This window comes from Cyprinus carpio, chromosome B22 (assembly GCF_018340385.1).
Source record: "Cyprinus carpio isolate SPL01 chromosome B22, ASM1834038v1, whole genome shotgun sequence".
Lineage (NCBI taxonomy): Eukaryota > Metazoa > Chordata > Actinopteri > Cypriniformes > Cyprinidae > Cyprinus > Cyprinus carpio.
Window position 1 is genome coordinate 24,370,708 of NC_056618.1, and position 14,068 is coordinate 24,384,775.

The following is a 14,068-nucleotide window of genomic DNA, read 5'->3' on the forward strand; positions in this document are numbered from 1 at the left end:
AGGCTGATGTGGTGAACGTCGCTGAGGATTCGCCCCCTCAATCGCCCCAGTATGAGGAGCTTTTGGAGGTGGTTACTCGTGCTGTGGCCAAGTTAAACATCGATTAGCCCGCCGAGAAAAAGGCTGAACCGCAGAAAAGCAAACTGGATGAGCGTTTTCTGCGAACTAAGCTGCTACCTCCGCGCCGAAACATGCCTTTTTTTTCCCGATTTACACGCCGAGGTGTGTAAATCGTGGGGAAAACCATTCTTGGCCCGCCTCTTCATCCCCATTTCTGATCACTACGGCAACATAGCGGGGATGAATGAGCGCGGTCATAAGGCGATGCCCCGGGTTGAACAGATGCTCACGAGCTATCTGTCTCCCAGTGCGGCATCATCATTAAAGGCTCCGGCGCTGCCCTCCAAGCCGCTGCGCACAACATCAGCACTGGTGGGCAAGGGGTACTCGGCAGCGGGTCAGGCTGGTGCGTGTCTGCACACCATGGCGGTGTTACAGGCGTACCAAGCCGATCTGCTGAAGGATTTAGATGAGCAAGAGCACGTGAGATCTGAGGATATCAGGGAGCTCAGGAGGACAGCTGATTTGTCTCTCCGCGCTACCAAGGAGACCGCTCGTGCTATTGGGCGGTCTATGGCAGCAATGGTGGCAGCAGAGAGACATTTGTGGCTCACCTTGTCCGACAGAAAAGGACAGGGTCTGTTTCATGGACGCCCCGCTTGTATCCTCGGGCCTGTTCGGCGACGCTGTTAATTCTGTCATCGACAGGTACCAGGAGGCTCATAAGCAGGTGACGGTGTTCCAGCGGTTCCTCCCGCGTCGCTCTCTAAATCTGGAGGCTGCCGGGCGGGGGCAGCCTCCACCGAGTACCAGCTCCTCATACAGGGAGGCACAGAAACAGAGCATCGCCTCACGTGCTCCCCAGCTAGGCGGAGCCGTGGGTCCAGACGACGCTCTGGGTCGGGGGCTTCTAAGTCTAAGCCGGATCTGTGGACCGTACTTAAGGCTAAGAGGTCCTCGGCCAATAAGCCCTGACGCCACTGGCCCGGGGCTTATGAGGGCAGTCCTCTCTGTGGTGCAGCGGGTCACACCGCATTACACGAATTGTAATATATATATATTAGTTATATTAGTTATATATATATATACACTCACCTAAAGGATTATTAGGAACACCTGTTCAATTTCTCATTAATGCAATTATCTAATCAACCAATCACATGGCAGTTGCTTCAATGCATTTAGGGGTGTGGTCCTGGTCAAGACAATCTCCTGAACTCCAAACTGAATGTCAGAATGGGAAAGTAAAGTGATTTAAGCAATTTTGAGCGTGGCATGGTTGTTGGTGCCAGGCAGGCCGGTCTGAGTATTTCACAATCTGCTCAGTTACTGGGATTTTCACGCACAACCATTTCTAGGGTTTACAAAGAATGGTGTGAAAAGGGAAAAAACATCCAGTATGCGGCAGTCCTGTGGACGAAAATGCATTGTTGATGCTAGAGGTCAGAGGAGAATGGGCCGACTGATTCAAGCTGATAGAAGAGCAACTTTGACTGAAATAACCACTCGTTACAACCGAGGTATGCAGCAAAGCATTTGTGAAGCCACAACACGCACAACCTTGAGGCGGATGGGCTACAACAGCAGAAGACCCCACCAGGTACCACTAATCTCCACTACAAATAGGAAAAAGAGGCTACAATTTGCATGAGCTCACCAAAATTGGACAGTTGAAGACTGGAAAAATGTTACCTGGTCTGATGAGTCTTGATTTCTGTTGAGACATTCAGATGGTAGAGTCAGAATTTGGCGTAAACAGAATGAGAACATGGATCCATCATGCCTTGTTACCACTGTGCAGGCTGGTGGTTGTGGTGTAATGGTGTGGGGGATGTTTTCTTGGCACACTTTAGGCCCCTTAGTGCCAATTGGGCATCGTTTAAATGCCACGGCCTACCTGAGCATTGTTTCTGACCATGTCCATCCCTTTATGACCACCATGTACCCATCCTCTGATGGCTACTTCCAGCAGGATAATGCACCATGTCACAAAGCTCGAATCATTTCAAATTGGTTTCTTGAACATGACAATGAGTTCACTGTACTAAAATGGCCCCCACAGTCACCAGATCTCAACCCAATAAAGCATCTTAGGGATGTGGTGGAACGGGAGCTTCGTGCCCTGGATGTGCATCCCACAAATCTCCATCAACTGCAAGATGCTATCCTATCAACATGGGCCAACATTTCTAAAGAATGCTTTCAGCACCTTGTTGAATCAATGCCACGTAGAATTAAGGCAGTTCTGAAGGCGAAAGGGGGTCAAACACAGTATTAGTATGGTGTTCCTAATATCCTTTAGGTGAGTGTGTATATATATATATATATATATATATATATATATATATATCACACAATATATATATATATATATATATATATATACACACATATACACACACACACACACACACACATATACACATAAACACATATATATATAGCACAGATCTTTTTAAGATAGAGAGAGAGATGTGACCCTAATTACAGCTTACATGTCACCCAGCAGATGTAACTGTAGCCTGTATGTCTGACCGCACAGCTAGCATGAGCAGCTAATGGTAAAAAATAAAAAATCTATTTGTTTCCATGATAAACCAGCCTTATTGCATAAGTAATGTTTTCCAGCTTCTAGTCATGTATTGTGCATGCTACCTTATATTTACCAGTTGTTATTTTACTTTAATAAAATTGAGATATGTCATGCATGGGATTGGTACCATAGGGTTTAACCAAAATCTAAATGTAGATATCAAGCAACATTATTTTTGCAGTAAGTTAGTAAACACTTGCCAGTCAGCATTAATATTTGCAAGCCTCCAAGTTTGGTAGCAAATCTATGCATGATTCCACGGTAAACCAGAGATATTAAAGTTGTTTTCCAGATTCATTCCCAGTGTTAGCAAATGCTAGCTAGTCTGTTAACATGAATAACGTATTTGCAAGCCTCCAAGCATAGACGTCACATTTTAAATCCTACCTGTTGCCTTTCACCATCCACTTATTTAGTTGCTGTTGCATCCCCTGACATGCCATCTCCTTTTCCCTCTTTCTTTTTCTATTTTTAGCCCCCCGGATAGCTTTTTTGCTTTATCCATCTTTTTCGAGTTTCAACGACAACTCACTAACGTTACTGCTGCTCACTCAGCGCTCACGGCGCCCCGCCCACTCGCGATATTACCCTTCTATGTCTAAATTCTATGATTAATCTTATGAGGGCACCGGCGCCTACTCTAGCCTGTTAGTCCTCTAAAATTTATATAACTTTTTTTATATATAACTTTTATATAAATTTATATAACTTTTATTATTTTTAAAAAAATTTAACCATCGCTTTGGCGCCCCCCATGGTGTGGCGCCCCTATGCGCCACATATAGCGCATACCCACTTTTTGCGCCACTGGTGGTACATGTTCTGTTCTGTAAAAAACCTAGAAAAATGCTACTATAAATTTGAAAATAAGCCATGACCAAAAAAAAAAAAAAACAGGTTTGATCAAAACAAGAGAGGAATCACAGGATTCCATCATGAATAGAGTCTAGAGCAATGCTGCCAGAAAGACATCAGTTTTACCAAGATATGCTGGAGAAGATCTTGTATTCAAGAAAAGCAAGACGTATTTGCAGCAAAGTTGCAAATTCTGCATCTTGCCTCATCACTGACTGTGAGGATGTGTCTTGTGGTAGAGACCTATATAAATGACTGGTGGTCGCACCAGCATCTTATCAAGATGAGTGCAGCATATACGGCCTGTTGCTCTCAGTAGCTTTGATGAGCCTGCTATTGACTGGTTAGCAAACTAATGCTCTAATGATTATAAAATGATAACTGAACTGTTTTCTGTTATCTCAAACATGCATTTTTGCTTGCTTAGGCACATTTGGAGCTGATATCATCAATGGCAAAAAAGCCAAGAAGAACTCCATGCTGTACATGGCATCAGTGCAGACTGATGGAAAACACAGTTCTGGAGGATTCCTGATCCACCCGAGCTACGTGCTCACAGCTGCACACTGCGATAAAAGTAAAGCCTATTGTTAATCTGGAATATGTTTGGTGTTCAACAAAACTGTTTAATAATATACAATTATGTTATGAATAAAGTGGCAACATGACTGTGACTCTGGGCACCCACAACATCAGTCCAAAAGGAGCAAATCTGAAAAGATATACAGTGGAAAATAAACATAAGCAGGGGTGCACATAAGTGGTCCGCAGGTCCTCATGCACGACCAAAATAAAAAAATGTGCTATATAAATAGGTTCTGACAGTGCATTTGCGTACTGACATGCATAGCAAATTATCCAGTGTTGAAATCCTAGTGTTGAGGACTTTTAGAGTAAAGTGTTAAAGTTGTGGTGTTGAATTTTAAAGGATTAACACTAACTAGTGTAAACAGCCCCCTCTGGCCGGTGTTAATACTAATACGCAGAGTTACCTTTATTAACACTGTTGAGTGTTAATAGTCACATCCGGGACATTTGCTTGTGTGCGCGCCTGACCCGATCTGAAATATTTTTCACAGACGCCATTTTCTTTGCTCGCGATGCGGCTCATATGAGAACGGAATTCGGCGAAATAAATTGTATAATAGACGAGGACGAGGACGTCATTTACTCCAAAACTTTATTTCTACATACTCCAAAACTTTATTTCTCAAGAGAGATATTTTCTTCCACTCACAATGTTAACAAAACAACAGACGAGGACGTCATTTACTCCAAAACTTTATTTCTCAAGAGAGATATTTTCTTCCACTCACAATGGGGAGAATACAGGGAATCTGTTTCTTATCAAAGGAAAACACCATAAGTAAGTGTTTTACCTAATCTACATGTATTTTATAAGATGATTTTACTTCATGAGGATATTTAAATTATCATTTAATATGTTATTACATCATAATAACATTAATATGTTGTGCGCTCCTACACTTTTCTCATAAAGATATTTTCATTCACTCGCGAAGCGGAGCAGACGAGGAAGTTGGTTTTAACAAGGAAAACACCGAAAGTAAGTGTTTTACTTTATTTACTATATGTATTTCATAAAATAATATTATTTAGTAAAGATATTTGTATGCTGTGCGTGCCTAGATGATCTGAAACATTTCTCACAGATTAAATTTGATGTTAAATCAAACCACTGTAAACGGCCCAAATCTAGCAATATCAGTAACGTAAAAAATAAAATAAAATCAAGATTGATAAAAATGTGACACAAAAAATCTAAGCATGGAAATGCCCCCCTAAAAAACTGTGTACTCTCTTCACTGAGTTGAATCTTCTTCACTGACTCCGGACTGGAGCTTTGGTTGTTATGACTGTCAAAATGACAGCTGACAGATGAACGTGATAACTTCATGCAACGAGCACAGCAGATGTATTTACCTCAGAGAAAAAAGCACATGTATTGTATTTCATGCTATGTTTTTATTAATCTTGATTGTTCGATTAGAATTAGGTTAGATTGAATTGCTTTGCTAATAGATTCTCATGAACACACATTCATGCACAGAGACCAACACAGGATAAAATAAATGATGACATAATTTTTTTATTTTTGGGGGGCGAAATAACCCTTAAAACAAACTGTTCACCTGAATTGTTATTTACTTTAATCATGCCTTTCTACAGACACCATGTAAGACATGTATGTCATACAGGTTTGGAACCACATGAAGATAAAAAAAAAAAAAATGATGACAGAATTTTTGGGTAAATGAGTGAACTATTATTGTATTGTAATTGATACTTGTCTCTGATATTTCACCTGTTAATAATAGTTTTGATAAATGGATGTGAAACTATTCTGTTTTTTCCCCCCAATTTTACAGAAGCACTTTTGTGATGCTGCAAGTGTGAGTGGATTTCTTGCTTAGCTGGAAACTGCAGAGAACCACGTCTTGTTGTCCTGAAAAAAAGAAAGAGACCACTTTCTCCAAGGAGGTTCAAACGCCATTGGCACAGACTTTGTTCAGTGATCAGTAAACTACATTCAGCCAGGGCCGTCCTTAGAGGGGTGCAACTGGTGCGGTCGCACCGGGCCCCGCACTTGAGGGGTAAACGGACTGAATAAGCCCTCCCTCCACCAACCTGGGAACGCTCCCTACTTCGCACCGGACCCCGAATCAGCTAAGTACGGCCCTGCATTCATGGTTGATGGTGATGAATGAGATGCTTTGGTTTAAGCAGATAAATGTAAGCACTTTAAACCTGATTAAATTGAGAATACATATGGACTGATTTGCTTTGACATTGTTTTAATTGTTGTAAAGAATTTTCTTTATATGTATTGAAAACACTGAATGTGGAGACATTTTGGTGCAGGGAAAAAGAGTTACAATTTTTCAATTAAAATAAATAAATGTGTAAACATGCATTGTTTTGTGGATTAATTTATCTATTTCTCTCTCTCTCTCTCTATATATATATATATGTATATAGAAAATGTTTTTTTTGTTGTTTTGTTTAGAACACTTATTACAGTGTTGTTATTTAACTCTAATAGTCTTAAATTTTAACACAATAATAGTGCTGGCAATATCAACTACTTATTTCAGTGTTGTTATTTAACTCCAGTAGTGTTATATTTTAACACCGTATTGGTGTTGAAAACACCTTTACTTTAACACTCGTCTGGTGGTATCCATATATACACTTACAAAGTGTTAAATTTAACTCTATTGGTGTTAAATTTCCGGTTTCAAATTTGTAGTGTGGTTGACAGCTGTTAATACACAATTACCATTTTAGATCAACAAACTGTACTATATACGATTAATTTTCGAACTGAAAGCATTAAATCTAGTCTATCCAATGCTGTTTTCAAAGCACAATACAAAACTGTGACATTCCTTCACTGACGCTCTTTAATCAGCAGTGGCGCTAAATCCAGAAGCGATTATACTTACTTGACGGCAACCCACCAAAATAAAAGCCTGCTGATTTTAAGTTTGAAAATTATGAAAACACTTTTACTTATTTATTTTTAAAGGCTTTTATCCAAAGTGACTTACAGTTGGGGAATACATAAAGTGATTCTTCTTAAAGAGCCAAATAAAGAAAATAGTAGTAAATATTAGCATTTTATTTCTGAGTTTACTATAAAATATTTATTACTAAAACCACCACTTATTCTTAATAAAACCATGCTGAAATAATATTATAACTATTATTAATACATTTTTTATAGTTATATTTAATGGGACATGTTATATGCAGTGTGAGGGCCAAACCAAATCTCCACGTTTTCTTATGAGAACCAGGCTGAAAAAATGATGTGCACCCCTGAACATAAACACCCATCCTTCAAAGACACCAAAACTGTCAATAATATCATGCTCCTGAAGGTACAGAATTCATAAATAAATTTAAATGTATTATAAAAAATAACAATATTAAATTTATCATTAAATATAAATTTCTAATTAAATACATTTAATTTTAGAATTTAATAATAATGCATACATTTACATATTAATAATAAATTAAATAATTTGATTAAACATACCATTAATGGTCATCGTAAAAATCACTTTTCTTATGTGAAATGTTAGCTGTCCAAGAAACTGAAAATGGCAAAGGCATGAAAACCATCGAAACCTTGAGCAAGGACAAAGCACTGGAGCCAAAAACCAAGTGCAAGGTTGCAGGATGGGGTCAAACTGAACAGGAAAATACAGTAAACAATCTTCTGGAGACAGACGTGTTGACTATCAACTCCTCCATCTGCCAGACATTGTGGAAAGAACTGCGAGTGAAACTCCCCAACAATGTCTTGTGTGCTGGGGTTTTGAGACCAAAAGTGGTGCTTGCCAGGTATGTCTAAATCAATATTTTGAAGACTGTTCATAATTTGTGAGTCCATATTCTTTTGAACTCAATAAAAATGAGACTGCTAATTGATCTCAAACTCATTGTTATTTCAGGGTGATTCGGGTGGGCTGCTGGTGTGCAGTGGGACAGCCGTGAGGATTGTCTCTTTCAGCCTGTCACAAAACTGTGACTACCCAAACTTCCCCAATTTTTACACTGAAATTTCTAAATACAAAGAGTGGATCAATGAAGTGATCAGAGGAGGTGCTTGATGCAATGAAAATGCATTTTACTCTCGTGCAGCCAATATAAAAAAAAATAAAAATTTTAAAAGAATAGGGAACACTTTTTCAATATTAACTACTAATTTGCTGTGTATTAATAGTAAGGTAGTTGTTAAGTTCAGGTATTGGGTAGGATTAGGGCTGTAGAATAAAGTCATGTAGAATAAGGCTCTAATATGTGCTTAATCAGTACTAATAAATGGCTAATAATCTACAGTTCACCAAAAAATCCATTCAGGAAAAACTTGATAGTACAGTCTGCAATAATAAGAGGATGTGTAACGCTAGAGCCATTGTGTAAACAGGTCACATGCTGCCTTTCTCCAGTCAATTACTTTGATGTTTCACATATGCAAATAAGAACATTAACCCAGGGTTTAGGAATGTTCAGTGATAAATGCCAGCATTTGAACCCACAATTAATTGTTAACGTCAAGTAAAATATGACCATTTTGAAAAGTGAAACCACAAAACCCAGAATGACCCAGAGTTAATTTTTAGAGTTATTTCCAGTTATTTTAATTGTGAAAAGCCCAAAATCCAATTTTGATTAACTTTAAGTTTTCACTGGCCTTCTATTTCATCTGTCAGTTTTAAAATGCAAAGCACATCTTCATCATTCATATTTATGTTCATAATTCCTTCCTTAAAGGTGCAATGTGTAATATTTACAAAGATCTATTGACAGAAATGTAATATAATATACATAACTATGTTTTCAGAGGTGTATAAAGACCTTACTTACTGAACCGTTAGGTTTTTATTAGCATAGATTGAGCAATTTCTATCTACATACACTGCGGGTCCCCTTACATGGAAGTCACCACCATATATACAGTCGGCATCTAGTCATAGTTGGGGGCGTGGTCTGGCGTGGCGAGGGTGGAGTCGGCGTGGGGGAAAACACCGCGAACATCGCGTGTATTTGAATGACAAAAATATTGTATTGCGAGTCATTGACGCCTGCCGACCGGCAACGGTACATTGCAAAATTAACTGCAATAGCTTATGATTGCCCTTATTTAATTAAAAGCTGGGTCAATGACCCAACCAAATGGCCGGAGGTGTCGTTTGTGTGTGTGTGTGTGTATGTAGTGGAGAGCACATATTGAGCGCTCATTCCCAGAGACGCGTAGAACAATTGTAGTCTCTTTTAACTTTAATACTCATATAGTCCATATCGATATTTGATTCATTGTACAGCCCTACTTTAGATTTATTCATTCAAAAATAACCAAATTCCGTGATGTTCTGCTTTATATAGCAAGTTCCATTTTTGACTGGATTCCGCGATTCAATCCGTGTCGCTTCACAAACACAGACGGGGTGAATTTATGAATGAAAGTGTGAAAGTTCTGACACAAAACAAAAGTTGTTAAGTATCCTCACGCTTTTTTAAGTGGGTATATGGAAATCCTTGGCCTTTTCTAGTGGGTATACAGCGTTTACCTGCGTATCACGTAGACTACACCTCTTAGCAGACGCGTTTTCATGCGAGTTTAAGTTCGATGCTAGGCTACATAGTTTTGCTTAAGGAAGAATGATAAGGCTAATTATATATGCATGCCATTTCTAAAACAACCTTACACAGTTTTGATAACGTTAATAATGAACACAATGTTAACATAGCCTACATGTGATGAAATGCCAACTGCACACATACACATGCTTAGTCCTGGGATTCCACAACTTCCCTTGATCATCCTCACGCCTTATTGCTTGTAGCCATTTTGTCCTCCTTTCCGGTTCTTTGTGTTTATTAGAAAGGATGTAGAACTTCAATTCATAATTTGTTAGTTTATTGGCGGTACAGAAAACGACACAGCAACTCTTCAGCATGATTGTCCTGTGTATTTCAATTGGCGCCAAGGCAATGTTTTCCCCCACGGGCTAAATTCACATCACGTGACGGGGCGTTCCCAGGGGCGTTCCCAGACCAACCGTCTGTATGTATATTTCTACTGTATCCCTAAAAGAACAAACTTCTCTACAGAGTGCGTTTCGTCACTTTGTTGTTCTTGCAAATAAAACACTGACACAATGATGAACAAGTACATCAATATCCGCCATAACATCGATTTATTGAATAATCAAGTAAATGTAATTCCTTAATTTACCTTTGAAAAGAAATATCATTGCTCTTTGTTGTCTTTACCGATGACATCTTTACCTGTGTCGGCCACCGTAGCTTCTCTAAAGGGGGGTGAGCAGGGGACTGAGCCATTGGTTACAATTTGCAACCTCCGCTAGATGGTGTTAGAATTTTACACACTGCACCTTTAATTCTTATCACCCAAACCATCTGTGGCCTAAATTTGTGACCGCAAGGAGTAAAAAGAACAATGCTTTCTCATGTTACAAGATATTTTTTTAAAGAGTAGGTAGCTCAATGTCTCCGCCCACCTTTAAAGTATATTTATACATTGTTTTGTCAGTGAGAGCTCACTGATTGTCTTCATGATGACCATCATCTCTCTGCTCCTGCTGGCCTCTCTGCTGCCACACCTGACCTTCACTGGTGAGTCTGATTGTGTAAGAATTCTAAGAGTATTTCATTGGTATGTGCTGAATAATCTCACTTATAACACTATCTCTCTCTCAGCTCATGTAAATGTGGGTATAGTGAATGGAAGGGAAGCCCACTCCAGACCTTACATGGTTTCTATTCAATTGAACAAGCAACATATCTGCGGTGGATTCCTCATTTCTGCTCAGTGGGTCTTGACTGCTGCACATTGCTGGAACAGGAAAAGGTTTTGATTACTTTTAACTGAAACATTAAGTTAACAAAATGAGCTGCAACAAAATGACTGCAGTGCAGCTATACAGTGTACTGAATGTAATAAATGAGCATCATGACTAAATCAATCTTCCCAATACGCTCTTTCAGCAGATGTCAGAGTCTGACGGTTGTGGTTGGTGCGCTTGACTTAAGCAAGAGTAACATTTTGGGCCACATCGGAGTGAAGCATTGCATCCCACATCTACAATCCAGCACCAGACCTTTTCGGAATGACATCATGCTTTTGATGGTAAGCAACTGTGCTCATACTACTTGTTCAAAACAATGTCTGATCAGGACACAGAAAAAGTGCTTTTTTTAATCTGTTTCCGATTTATTGCTCATTGTACCAACAAAAAAAATGTCCAAAACTGCAGAAAAAAAAAGAAAAAGAAAAAGAAAAAAAAAAACATCACTGGAAATTTTTTTGTTGTTATACAAAGCAGATAAAAATCGGACATGTAGGAAATATACTTTTTTTAAGAGGCACATTAAATCATATAACTGAATTCACCTTAGCCTTTGAGTTTTCTGTCCTAACCTCAAGAACAGCAGTACAATCAACTGAAATTAGACTTGTAGACGGTTTCATCGGGTGCACGTGCCTGGCCCTAAGTTAACTTCCGGTCTGTGTTTGTTTATCAGTCTGGCAATGGCGCCATCTACAAACTGAAGTTAGGCTCAGTTGGTTGTGCTGTGGGACGTGTTTCCCATACATTTATTTATTCGAGGCGCTCACAATATCAAAACTGACCAATTTTCCAAAAGGCTTCGATGATTAAACATGAGCACGTACTGCATGTTTAAAAATCAAAACGTGGCGCGGATGTTTTTATATCACTGTATTTCTGAAGGAAGACTCTTTAATTAGTCTATTAAATTTTTGATGTCATTTTCATTTAATCTTGCTTGTTATATGCCTGATAAAGTAGTGTTTGTGAGCTCAGCGCTGCTTTGTGTAAGTTACAGTAGTTTCTCCCACTTTAAAGCACCTACTGCTGGCACAGAATGAATTTGCATTTTCAGTAAGTCTGATTTATGCAGCAAACATATTTTGCTTGTTATCAAAAATAATCTACTCTAGAGGGACTACTTAGCTGTTGTTTTTGATTCTATTTGGAAGTCTACTGGAAGATAAGTTAGGGCCACAAAAGTGCGCATGCGCAGTAACGTTTATGTTGTTGCCGTTGAAACCGTCTATAAAATATTATGCTTATTAATCATGGTTGTGTTTTTGAATTACAGTTATCTCAAAAGATAAATCCAAACAACCATGTTAATCTGATACGATTACCAGAGAAAGGAGAAGATGGTACAGCAAATCGTGTCTGTAGTGTTATGGGCTGGGGAAGAAAGAGGCCTAATGGTCCACTGAGTGCTCATCTACTGGAGGCAAACGTGTTCATAGAAAATCAGCAAAAGTGTCACTATGGATGGGGAGATGAGTACATAGACTCACAGATGATCTGTGTCCATGGCAGCGGTGGATCCTGCGAAGTACGTACAAAAGATGATTCACAGACTTTATGGTAATGTATGAACTTGTTTCACTAATGACATGCTGATCTGTGTTTCCTCAGTATGATTCAGGAGGTCCTCTGGTTTGTGGAGCCACTGCAGTTGGTATCACATCTTTTGGTGTACTTCCTCACTGTAATTCACACCAAAAACCTATACAAACAAATAATCCATCCTTCCATCCATCAAAAAAAAAAAAAAAAATAAATATTGAACTACATGAAAAAAAAAAAAAAAAGAAAAGGGAAGAAATGTTTTTTTTGAATTCTCCCATAAACCTTCTTTCAAGCCTCAATCAGTTGTATAGTGTCCTCATTGTCACCACATATAATTATCATATTACATGTGGGACACATCCAAAGTCATTTCACATTAGTTCACTTGGTTGCCATCCATATACATACACATATGTGCATATGTATAATAAATCTATCTATCTATAAATAAATAAATGTTTAATAGAAGACTGTAAATACTGTAATTAGTGGACCTTACTTAAAGCATGCAGATCTTACAAAAACGATTTCCTTACAAAAACAAAATAAAACACTTCTTTGTTTCAACAAATTCATTTTAAGTAAGATACAGTATACTGGTTGTACTTTAAGTTGAGCTAGCTAATGTAACATGGCAATTTCAGATTCTATGCTGTATTTACGTGAAGAACAATCTGATTTACTTGTTAAAACCATGCACACTGATTGTCTTAAAAAGATCAAGTAAGTGTTTCTCCAGTAGAGTGTACTTCAATTATCCAGCTACCGATGGCACACAGGGCATGTGGTAACATTACCAGATCCTGTATAAATTTTTAAATAAAGCAGTGTATAGTCATCTAATCACTTCTAGACCAATCCTCGACCAAAGGCTCTACTCTTCAGCACAACAGTAAAACCCTCAAAATGCAGCAATAACAGAAATCCTTTTAAAACCAACCATAACAGAACATTAAAGATTACCAGAGCACCCTCTAATTTAACCTTAGGCAAAATAACAGTACATTTCAACATTCACTTCTGAAGAAGCAAAGCATAGTGGGATTTAGAAACTATAGTGACAGAATCCTTTTATCTTAATTAGGGTTTTCTGAGCAACAAATGCATAGTATGCTAATTGTACAGATTACTATATTTTTACAATTAAAATCAACTTATTGTTTGTACATTAAGTACAGTCAACTAAAAAGTGTGAGATACGAGCCAACCAAGTATAGCATGACACTTCTAATAAATTTTTTTTTTTTTTTTTTTCAATATATCTTATTTTGTGTTCTACATAAGAAATAAAGTAATACAGGTTTGGTATGGCATGAGGGTGAGTAAATGATGACAGTTTTCATTTTTGGGTGAATTAACAGGAATCATTGTTTTAACATAATCATTTTCAGATGTTAAATTTAATTAAACAGAAGAAACATCCAGGAAATGCTGTGGTTTGCTGTGTAAAGGGAGGCTTGTCCTTTTACATTGAGTAGTTTAAAAGTCAGTGACACATTTTCAGTGTTCCACAAGCACAATGACTGGCTTCACTGTTATTCTGTTCGCCACAGCTGTGACCACACTGCACATCACAGGTCGCTTCTTTCATTAGTAATTCTTAACCTTC

At 38.3% G+C, this 14,068-nt stretch overlaps 1 pseudogene; it reads left to right on the forward strand.

Annotated features, from left to right (window-relative positions):
• Positions 1-300: 300 nt before the first annotated feature.
• Positions 301-8,160, forward strand: LOC109046932 (annotated as a pseudogene).
• Positions 8,161-14,068: the final 5,908 nt, after the last annotated feature.